The sequence below is a fragment of the Diabrotica undecimpunctata genome, chromosome 1 (assembly GCF_040954645.1).
Source record: "Diabrotica undecimpunctata isolate CICGRU chromosome 1, icDiaUnde3, whole genome shotgun sequence".
NCBI classification, from domain to species: domain Eukaryota; kingdom Metazoa; phylum Arthropoda; class Insecta; order Coleoptera; family Chrysomelidae; genus Diabrotica; species Diabrotica undecimpunctata.
Window position 1 is genome coordinate 30,306,397 of NC_092803.1, and position 11,935 is coordinate 30,318,331.

At 27.6% G+C, this 11,935-nt stretch overlaps 1 long non-coding RNA gene across 1 annotated transcript; it reads right to left on the reverse strand.

Moving 5' to 3' along the window:
- Positions 1 to 7,709: 7,709 nt before the first annotated feature.
- LOC140438351 (uncharacterized) lies at positions 7,710 to 11,640 on the reverse strand. The gene is made up of 3 exons (XR_011950508.1): positions 10,104 to 11,640; positions 9,894 to 10,031; positions 7,710 to 7,903 (listed from the first exon to the last, which is right to left on the reverse strand). It is a non-coding gene; the product is annotated as an uncharacterized lncRNA (long non-coding RNA).
- Positions 11,641 to 11,935: the final 295 nt, after the last annotated feature.

Sequence of the window (11,935 nt, forward strand, 5' to 3'; positions counted from 1 at the left end):
GTATTTATCCTAAGCTAAAACGGGCTAAAGGGGCTAAACTAAATGTCAGAAGCAAAGGAAAACCACAACAAATATAGTACGACAACTTAAAAAGAACATAAGGGATTAATCGGTATTAGCTAGTCGAGAATAAAGAAAACTGGTGAGCAATGAGAAAGCCCTATATCGAAAAGCTAGAGGAAGACTGAAGAAAAAGAGTATCTAAACCTTATATTATTTAAACCTTATTTTATGCACTCATTAGTTTCCCCAGCAAGCCAAAATATTCAGCTTTGTATTTATTAAAATTTAAGATAAACTGGACTTAATCTTTCTATACCACATATCTGTTCTGATCTTCTGAGAGCAAAACTGTAGCTTTGTTGTCATCATCATCATAATCAATAGCTATTCAAACCATCGTAGGAGGTAGGCCGCCCTTAGGTGTGTCCATTCACTTCTTTTCTGTTGTTTTTTGCAGCCATTCGCTTGATATCGTTAGACCATCGGGTTTAAGGTCTGCATCTACTTCTCCTATTTGATGTTGGTCGTCATTCAATAATTAGCTTCATCTATCGGTTCACAGGAAGAACGATCTTCCTTTCTTCCTATGTGTCTTGCTCAGTTCCAGTTTAACATGGCAATCTTTTAATTACATCTGTTAAAATCATGAATGTGTTGCTTGTGTGAGTCCATTTCAAAAGGTAAAAGAAATAATAAATTAGACTTACTCACAATCAATTTAATTTAACTATCCAGACCACCGGTTTCGCTTTCTACAATATGCAAAGCATCTTCAGGTCTTGATACAAAGTTAAATAAATGATGCCGGTACATTGTCTCCAAATAAGAGATGTAGTGCTTTTAAGTGCTTTTAAATCCTCACCCTTTTTAAATTAATGTCTGTTTCGCCCCCCCTTTTTTTTTAAGTGTTTTCTGTGTGTTTTCTGTGTGTCTTAAAGTGTCCCCAATTTTAATTTTTTACCTTTAAATATTGGACTTTACAACCATTTGCCACATATTACAAAAGAACTTCATCAAAGAAATTTGATAATTACAAGTTGATAGAATTGCACACCCACACAATTTGTACATCTATTCTCATTCATTGTCTCACAACTGTCACCTTCAAAAATAAAAATCTTAATAAATAACACACATTTTATAAATATATCTCTAGAATAAATATAAATAACTTTTAAATAACTTAATGGTATAGAACATTACTTTCATCAAACAAACAATTACATTACACCTATCTCTACTTCATTGGATAAAATCTGTCTCCTCAAGAACTTCCCTGTTTACTGTCAAACAATTACAATAGCAGACTTGAGTTCTCCAATCAACAATACAGGATAGTTTGAACTATGTTCTTTCAACCATCAATTAATAGAGTACCGGCATCATTTATTTAACTTTGTATCGAGACCTGAAGATGTTTTGCATATTGTAGAAAGCGAAACCGGTCGTCTGGATAGTTAAATTAAATTGATTGTGAGTAAGTCTAATTTATTATTTCTTTTACCTTTTACATCTGGTACTTTTGATCGTCTTCTTATTTCTTTATTGGATTTGCAATCGGTAAGCTTAATGTTAAAAATTCACCCTTACATAGCTATTTGAGGCACTTGAAGTTTGTGAACTATGTTGTTATTAAAAGCTCATGTTTGAGTTCCATACTTCAGAACCGGTAATATGTGCTTATCGAAAGTTTATTGAGTGAACAGTGTTTAACCTTATTTTTTTTACTTGTTATATTCTATTTACAACCAATTCAATTCACTTTTTTTTTTTGGAAATATGGCTACTGATCGCTTACTTAGGTTAATAGCCAGTTACTGTTCAGTGTACTACACCAACCACTGCTACTTCTTCTTAGTCGTTAACCTGATGCAGGTATCGTGATATCATGAAGCTATTAACTAAATTTCCCAATGTTCCTCCACGTTTTTCTATCTTCTGCCATTCTAGCACATTCTGACAATGGAGCGCCAATGGTAGCAACAATATGGTCCGTGTATCGTGTGGGAGATCTACCTCTATTTCTTTAGAGGTAGACCACTGCTACATCGCCTCTTAAAATTTCTGCCGTAGTCGCAGAAGAAATGCCGTTTGAAAATAATTTTACATATGGTATAAATCTCATAAAATAAAAAAGGAATACAAGTCTTATGTTTTGTAGTGGAGTAATGATGGCAATATTAAAATCTATAATAACGTTCACTTAGATTTATTGGGTATATTTGTCGAATTTAATCTAATTCACTTGCATTTGCAAAATCTGTCCTCTAAAGCTAGGCTATTGGTTACATAAGGGACCAGTAAATAAGATACAAGATCCAACAAGTCCTGTTTATTGGATTTAAATAAATTAGGGTTCAAGAAATCTCATTTCGATAGAACGAGGAGACAGTCTCTGCGCTGCGTAATTGTAATCACAGGAAATTTGGAGCTCTTTAATGGAAAATCTGTTTGAAAGAAAATTGCATTTAAGTTTAAGGGTGGTATTACTAAAACTATACAATTACTTAAACTTTATTTTAGCTCCGACAAATATAATAATAGTGTTAAACAAAAGAAAAATAAATTAAGAGAATTTGCATTAAAAATTTGATAGTACAAGGTAGACATAAAGTGCGCAGCAAATAAATAAAAATAAATTTGTATATCGTATATCATTAAATTAAAAAACAAATACCTCAACTAATTGATTTTTTATTTGAAACTCACGTTGATTATCGATGACTCTTGCATAGAAATTTTGTTTGTGCAGTACATAATTTGGAAGTTCTATAAATATCTATATACGTGTATTAAATTAAAGATTTTTAGATATAACTATAAAATAGATATAACTATAAAATAGACTACAATGAACTCTTTTTAAAATATTTTTTTTAATAACTTCCGGAGGTATATCTGCGATTTTTAAAGACATGGATATTTTGAGTTTTTCGATATTTTTAAGCTTCTCGTTTAATTAAATCACGTACAAGAAGTCAAGAACATAATCACAAGAAGGATATAATTATGCCATGAAAATAATGGAAAATAATACAAATTTTATAATAAAGCTTAATTAACAGCCAAGAAGTAAGAATGACAAATAACAGAGACAAAGTGAGAAAAATAGTTAAAAGAAGAGACTTACAAAGGGTAACAGAGTGGTAAGAGTGGTAGAACAAGATCATTTAATGAAATTTAATTTACTCGTAAAACCATAATGTTAATATAGACAAGTACAACAAGAAAAATGAACTAGAAGGAAAAAAGTAAAAAGATCTGGAAGAGAAAATGTAAGAGTAGGTACTATTAAGATCAATTGTTAAGAATATTAGAAATGGAAATATATGTATTAATATTTATATATATATATATATACTGTGACGATTAGGGTTTATAGAAAATAATTTATAAGTTATATACTACATAATATTAGATATTTGGTTGTTTTAAATAAGTTATATACTAGAGAATTTAATAAAAATATATTTATGTGAGGGCATTTTTAATAAATTAGCATAATAATTGTAAAAAGTTGTATTTTAATATTGTAAATATATATAAGTGAGCCATGTGCTTAGGCAACCAAAAATACTCTCGGAGATTGACAGATATTTATACTCTGAAGTGACGTTTAAAAATATTTACGAATATAAAGTGGGTTATAATAATATATTGTTTGAAATGTGTATTTTATTAAATTAGAATGTTAAGTTACTAATTTAATTATATATTCTGATCTGAAAAGCCTAAATGTAAACAAAATTATTAATAGAAAAGAATGGAATTCTCTGGATCTCCGGAGATGGCCATGTTTGCGAAATGGTTTGTTCCAGAAAATTCATACAAGTATGAAATAGAACAAATTGGAACATGATCTCTTACGAGATGGTTCTAGAATGTCCAAAAGATATAAATACCCGTGATTTGGATTCAAGAGGGAGTTTTTGAAAGTTTTTAGTCAGAAAAGTTGTAGATAGTGCAGTCAGAAGAGTTTTTGGCAGTTTTTAAGTTTTTTAGTCAGAAGTCAAGCAGTTTATTATGAAAGTTAGTTAGAGTCAGTGAATCAAGTACAAATAGTCCAATAGTTTAATATAGTGAGTTAAATGAAGATTAAAAATTATGCATATAATTTAATGCACATTTATAATTATACACAAATAATTATTGAAGATTAAAAAAAGTATATTGGAAGAAATTAAATTATATTATGGTTGGAGATTAGTATAAATCAACTTATAATAATTGGATATTGGTATATTGAAAAGAATAAATATAAATGCTGTTTGCTGGTTTGGTTGGTGGTATGTAAATGCTGGTGAAGAAAAATATATCTTAAATTAGTAGAAGCTGATAATTGGAAAAAGAAATTTCACAAAAACAAGGATAACTGAAGTACGAAGACATTCAGTGGTGATTAGAATCTATATACTTAGTGGAAAATAGTTCATTTAGGCATTCAGTGAAAGAAAGGTACAAAATTTTGTTAATATAATTTAGTTAGTGTCATAACAATTTCAATTTTGAAGATAGTTTGTTTAAATTTTAGATTGTCTATAGAATTTAATTAGTTTTATAAGAATATCAGTTTAAAGATAGTTTATTTTAAATTTACATTGACTAGGTTAGATATATATGTGTGTTTCATAATAGTTATAATAAAGATAATTTAAAAAAGTACTTACAAGCTAATTCTTTGAGAACCGCGATAAAACCCTATATATTATTAAAAATACTCATTGCTCATCATTCAAACAAAAAAAAACACATCATAACAATTTGGCACCCAACGCGGTGGCTCTCTATTTAAAAGAATTAGTTTGGGAAGATAAGTGCTCTCATATAAGTAAATTAATTATCAGTAGAAAGAAAAAATTATAGATTTTATTTTTAATTATATTTGAACAAGTAAAGTCTCAAAATGTCTCAAGGAAAGAAAGGTACAAGAAGCAAAAAGAATGAAGAAGATGTGGAAGTAGAAATACAACCTATACAAGAGGAGAGTTTAGTTCAAGTTCCACAAGATACTGCAGAAATGAATCCAGAAAGAGAGGAAAATGTCAATATGGCAGCTTTGATGTCATTAATGATGCAGATGAAAAAGACAATGGAAGAGAATTCAAAAGAAATCAAAGAAGACATGAAAAAAATGGAACAGAAAATGGAAGAGAATACAAAAAAATTGGAAGAGAATTCAAAAGAAGTCAAAGAAGACATGAAAAAAATGGAACAGAAATTGGAAGAGAATTATAGAAAATTAGAAAAGAAAATAGAAGATAATAATAATAAAATTGTAAAACAAATGGATAAAAAACTTGAAGCTGCAGAGAAAAAAGTAGCAAATGAAATAAAAAGTATACGGAATGACTACAAGAAAAGGATAGACAATGAGAGGACAGAAGTAAAGAGGATTATTCAAGATAATAAAATAGATATAGAACAGAAAATAGAGTTACAGAAATGTAACTTAGAAGTAAAAATTAACGAAGACAGGAGAAACACAGAAGAAAAATTAGACGATATACAACAAAATATCCAAATAAATAGTAATCAAATAAGAAATGTGGAACAGAGAATAGATGATATTTCACAAATGAGAGACATAGGGAGACCTTACTTAAATTTAACAAATGAGACTGGGATTAAATTCTCTGGTAATATAAAAAATTTGCATCCTAGAGTATACATAAATAGTTTAAAACATAAATTAAGATTTGTGAATAATATTAATGATATTAAAGATTATATTAGAGTGACATTAAATGACAATGCAGCAACTTGGTTTGCTAGTATTGAGAATGATTTAGATAATTTTCAAACATTTGAAAATAAATTTTTAAATTATTATTGGGGTGAATTAGAGCAAGCCAAGTTTAGAGAAATCCTATATTTTGGAAAGTATAATCACAATTTAAAATCAAATATGGTAGATTATGCATTAAAACTTATAACAGTTGCAAAATATTTAGAACCACCACTTAGAGAGGATGAAACAGTCTTAAATGTATCTAGACATTTTGGATGCTGATGTTGTCCAAACAGTAACTGTACAAAATATTCAAACAATAGATAGTTTTATTAATTTTATTCAAAGAATACAAAGAGGCAATATGACAAGTAATAATAACAACAGAAAAAACAATAATAACTTTCAATATAATAATGATAATCAACAATATAGACAATCATATAACAATAATTATAGATATGGTAATAATTTACAAAATTTTAATAATAATAACAGTAATCCAAATAGACAGAACTTTAATAATAATACTAGTTATAATAGACAAAATTTTAATAATAATAATAATTATAATAGACAACATTTTAATAACAGTACTAATAATAATAGACAAGATTTTAACAATAGAAGAAATACAGAACGACCTAACTATAACAGACAGGTAAATTGTGTTCAAAGGAATAGAAGCTGCGAAGGCAGGGAACGAAGTAGTACAAGGCAGGAGAATGTGAGTAGAAGTCATAGTAGGGAAAGACATAGGACATCAGATCCAAGTGGTCAGATACAATCTGACAATTCTAATAATCAAAATTTTGTGCAGTAAACTTTCTGAATTACAAGTTAGGCCATTGCTATTATGAAAAACCTTCTGAATTTATTTCTTTAGATGAAGAGAAAATTATTGAATCTATTAATTTAATTTATATAAATGCTTTGGCCAAAAATAAAATGATTAAAATTATGATAGATACTGGTTCAGAAAGTACTTTAGTCTCGGAGAATTTTATTTTTAATACATTAAAACTATCAGATATAATAAAGATTCCAAAAATTAAAATTATTGGTGCAAATAATAAGAAGTTGGGTGAAATTGATAAACTAGCCAATTTTAAAATTAATATTCTTAATAAAGAAATTAATATGCAAGGATTTATTGTCAAGGATTTATGTGTTGATATATTAATGGGAAATGATGAATTGGAAAAGAAGAAAGTAAAGATAGATTTTGAAGAAAAAATGGTAACTTTGGAAGGGCAAATAATTAAATTTATGCAGAGAGATGAGGTGGAAGAAGGAATAAGAGTTGATAGGATATTATTAAAAGGAAATAATGATGTTTATGAAGAAGAAATGTATTTTGATGATAGGGAAATGTCCCAAAAGAATGTAAAGAATAATTATTGTAATGAATATTTAAGGAATGGAAATTTTAAGCAGATGGATGCCTACGAGGCGGAGTGCGTAAAATTGGAAGCAAGGAATAATGAGTACATAATGAAGAATAATTTTATTTGTAAAGAAGAAGATATAATGAAAGTTTTAAATTGCCCTGAAGAATATAAATCAATAGTCATTTCCATATTGCAGCAACACAGGTGACTTGTCAATAAAGAAAATAGAATTGCACAAAATTATATCCATAGTATAAAAGTTAAAGAAGAAAAAGATTTTAAAACAAAATCATACCCAATACCATATAAATACAGAGAAGAAGTAAACAAAACAATTAATAATATGTTAGAAGATGGGATCATTGAGAAGGCAGACACACGTTTTATTAACCCCATAGTAGTAGTACGAAAAAGATCAGGTGAAATCAGGTTATGTTTGGATGCAAGGAATATTAACAAGATTACTGAAAAGCAATTTGAAGCACCAATGAGTATAGATGGAATATTAGGAAGAATTACAGGAATGTCATTTTTCACTAAAATCGATTTACAGCATAGTTTCTGGTTAATACCTCTAGAAAGAAAAAGTAGACAGTATACAGGATTTCAGATAGATGGAGTAGTATATCAATTCAAAGTAGTACCATTTGGACTTCAATCATCTTGCAGTGCTCTATGTAGATGTCTTCATGATATTTTGGATCAATATGAACATTTTGTAATTCACTACATTGATGATATATTAATTTTTTCTAAAACGGCTGAAGATCATGAGAAACACCTAAAAATTATAATAAATAGATTAGACAAAGTTGGACTAAAAATAAATCAAGAAAAATGTACATTTTTTCAAAAAGAAGTCATATATCTAGGTTATAAACTTAACACTAAGGGAATCGAAATGGATCCAGAACGGACACAAGTCATTCAGGAATATAAAACACCACACAATTTAAGAACTTTAAGAGGATTCATTGGAATAATTAATTATTATAAAAGGATGATACCAGATCTAAGTATAAAAGAAATTCCATTACTTGAACTACTGAGAAAAGGTGTAAAATGGAGATGGGATCAGAGAAGAGAACTAGCATTCCAAGAAATTAAAAACATTTTTCTGTCAAATTTGAAAATATACTATCCTGACTACACACAGCCATTCATATTAAGAACAGATGCATAAATAGAGAGATTATCAGGGGTATTATTACAAATACATGATGGGGTCGAATACCCAATACAATTCATTTCAAGAATTACAAAGCCACATGAAAAGGGTTACTCAGTTTCAGAATTAGAACTAGCAAGTATAATACACTGTGTCACAAAATTAAGATTTTATTTGTTGGGTAATGAATTTACAATAGAAACAGATCACCAAGCTTTAACGTCTATATTAAATAACAAATATGGAAACAGTAGAATACATCGGTGGAGTCTAATACTTAGTGAATACTGCTTTGAAATCAAATACATTTCTGGAAAATCCAATATAGTGGCAGATGCTTTATCAAGGTTAGAAAATACATCACAAAAAGGGCAGCGAACAATAAAAATTGGATTAAATCAATTAGTAGAAAGTACTGGATTATATTCTAAAGAAGAAATTATAAGAGATCAGATCAATTTGAGTGAAAAACAAAAAGTCCTTAGGAAAGATGGGGTATATTATAAAATAATAAATGGCATAGAAGTATATGTAATAACTAGAACTTTAGCAAAGAAAATATTGAAAAATTTACATAACAATTATATGCATATTGGTTCAAGAAAGCTATGGATGCTATTTAGGGACAATTATTTTGCAAAGAATGACATAAGTATAGCAAAAGAAATTACTACCCAATGCCCAATATGTCAACTAAACAAAGAAAAGAATTTCAAAAACCAGAACACATATAAATCTAATGTTGTATATGAAAAACTAAATACAGTTTCCATGGATTTTATTTCAAATTTAGTTCTCAGTCCAACAGGAAAAAAGCATATACTAGTGATAGTTGATTTATATACAAAATTTATTAAACTATATCCCTGCTCTAGAACAAATGTTAAAACATTAAAATTATATATTAATCAATTTTTCGAAGAAATAGGACCATTTAGAAATTGCATAATAGATAATGCTACATATTTTAACAACCAAAAATTTCGGACATTTTGTGAGAAAAAGGGAATCAACATTCATTTTACAAGTATCAGACATCCTCAGGCAAATCCTGCAGAAAGATATATTAAAGAAGTTATAAAATATTTAAGGATACTGTGCCAAAATCAACACGAAACTTGGCAGCAACATATACCACAAGTAGAGTATTTTTTAAATAATACACATAATTTGAATACAGAGGAAGTACCAGAATATTTAATGTTTGGCCATATAGGAAACAGAAAGTGGATTAGTGAATATAATCAGGATATGTTAGAACAAGTAATGCAGAAAGTGAATAACCGAATTAGGAGGAAAGCTGAAAAATATATCAGAAGACAAAATCGAAATATAAAAAAACCAATCACATTTCAAAAAGGAGACCAAGTGTTAATTCGTTCACTTAGAAAAAGTAATGTTAAAGAAAACCGTTGTAAGAAATTACAACCAATGTTTGAAGGTCCATATACAATTGAAAATCAGAATGGACTAAATAGTTATGTGTTAATAGATGCAGAGAACAGACTAAGAGGCCTGTTTCATATCAATGACATCTTTAAGTATCATGAAGAGATTGAATAATTTTTTCTATACCTTTTAACACTAATATACAAATACTTACTGTTACTATAACAGATTACTGATATATCCATTTTATTCAATAGACTTGATTTGTTAAATAGATGGTAGATTTCATTGTTGTGAATAAATTTGACATCATACTTGTTGAATTGTGTACATATGGAAATTGTTTGGTACCCTAAAAATCATAATTTGGGGTTAGATACAGAATTGATTGTGTAAATGTCTTTATAAAAAGTGTAAAACTTACCAATTTATATTGATGAAAGTTATTTTGAATGGAAATAATTCCTAGATTTTGTCTATAAATAAACAGAACACAATATAGATTATATTTTTAATTAAGGTTATATTTTATTCTCTGATAAAATCCATTCTCCATTTGACATGACAGTTTGACCATAGAATAGCCGAACTGTGATCCGTTGTTCTCTGTTTTGACATAGACAGCGAACAGGGATGTATTTAACACATTTTAAATAAATAAAAAAAAATTTGATTTATTAAATTTAATAAGGTATGAGAAAATTAATATTTAAAAAAATAATAAGTAAATTATTTATTTTAAATATTATTTTTGGGGTATTGTGACGATTAGGGTTTATAGAAAATAATTTATAAGTTATATACTACATAATATTAGATATTTGGTTGTTTTAAATAAGTTATATACTAGAGAATTTAATAAAAATATATTTATGTGAGGGCATTTTTAATAAATTAGCATAATAATTGTAAAAAGTTGTATTTTAATATTGTAAATATATATAAGTGAGCCATGTGCTTAGGCAACCAAAAATACTCTCGGAGATTGACAGATATTTATACTCTGAAGTGACGTTTAAAAATATTTACGAATATAAAGTGGGTTATAATAATATATTGTTTGAAATGTGTATTTTATTAAATTAGAATGTTAAGTTACTAATTTAATTATATATTCTGATCTGAAAAGCCTAAATGTAAACAAAATTATTAATAGAAAAGAATGGAATTCTCTGGATCTCCGGAGATGGCCATGTTTGCGAAATGGTTTGTTCCAGAAAATTCATACAAGTATGAAATAGAACAAATTGGAACATGATCTCTTACGAGATGGTTCTAGAATGTCCAAAAGATATAAATACCCGTGATTTGGATTCAAGAGGGAGTTTTTGAAAGTTTTTAGTCAGAAAAGTTGTAGATAGTGCAGTCAGAAGAGTTTTTGGCAGTTTTTAAGTTTTTTAGTCAGAAGTCAAGCAGTTTATTATGAAAGTTAGTTAGAGTCAGTGAATCAAGTACAAATAGTCCAATAGTTTAATATAGTGAGTTAAATGAAGATTAAAAATTATGCATATAATTTAATGCACATTTATAATTATACACAAATAATTATTGAAGATTAAAAAAAGTATATTGGAAGAAATTAAATTATATTATGGTTGGAGATTAGTATAAATCAACTTATAATAATTGGATATTGGTATATTGAAAAGAATAAATATAAATGCTGTTTGCTGGTTTGGTTGGTGGTATGTAAATGCTGGTGAAGAAAAATATATCTTAAATTAGTAGAAGCTGATAATTGGAAAAAGAAATTTCACAAAAACAAGGATAACTGAAGTACGAAGACATTCAGTGGTGATTAGAATCTATATACTTAGTGGAAAATAGTTCATTTAGGCATTCAGTGAAAGAAAGGTACAAAATTTTGTTAATATAATTTAGTTAGTGTCATAACAATTTCAATTTTGAAGATAGTTTGTTTAAATTTTAGATTGTCTATAGAATTTAATTAGTTTTATAAGAATATCAGTTTAAAGATAGTTTATTTTAAATTTACATTGACTAGGTTAGATATATATGTGTGTTTCATAATAGTTATAATAAAGATAATTTAAAAAAGTACTTACAAGCTAATTCTTTGAGAACCGCGATAAAAACCCTATATATTATTAAAAATACTCATTGCTCATCATTCAAACAAAAAAAAACACATCATAACAATACATATATATATATATATATATATATATATATATATATATATATATATATATATATATATATATATATATATATATATTGATTTATAGTATCAGC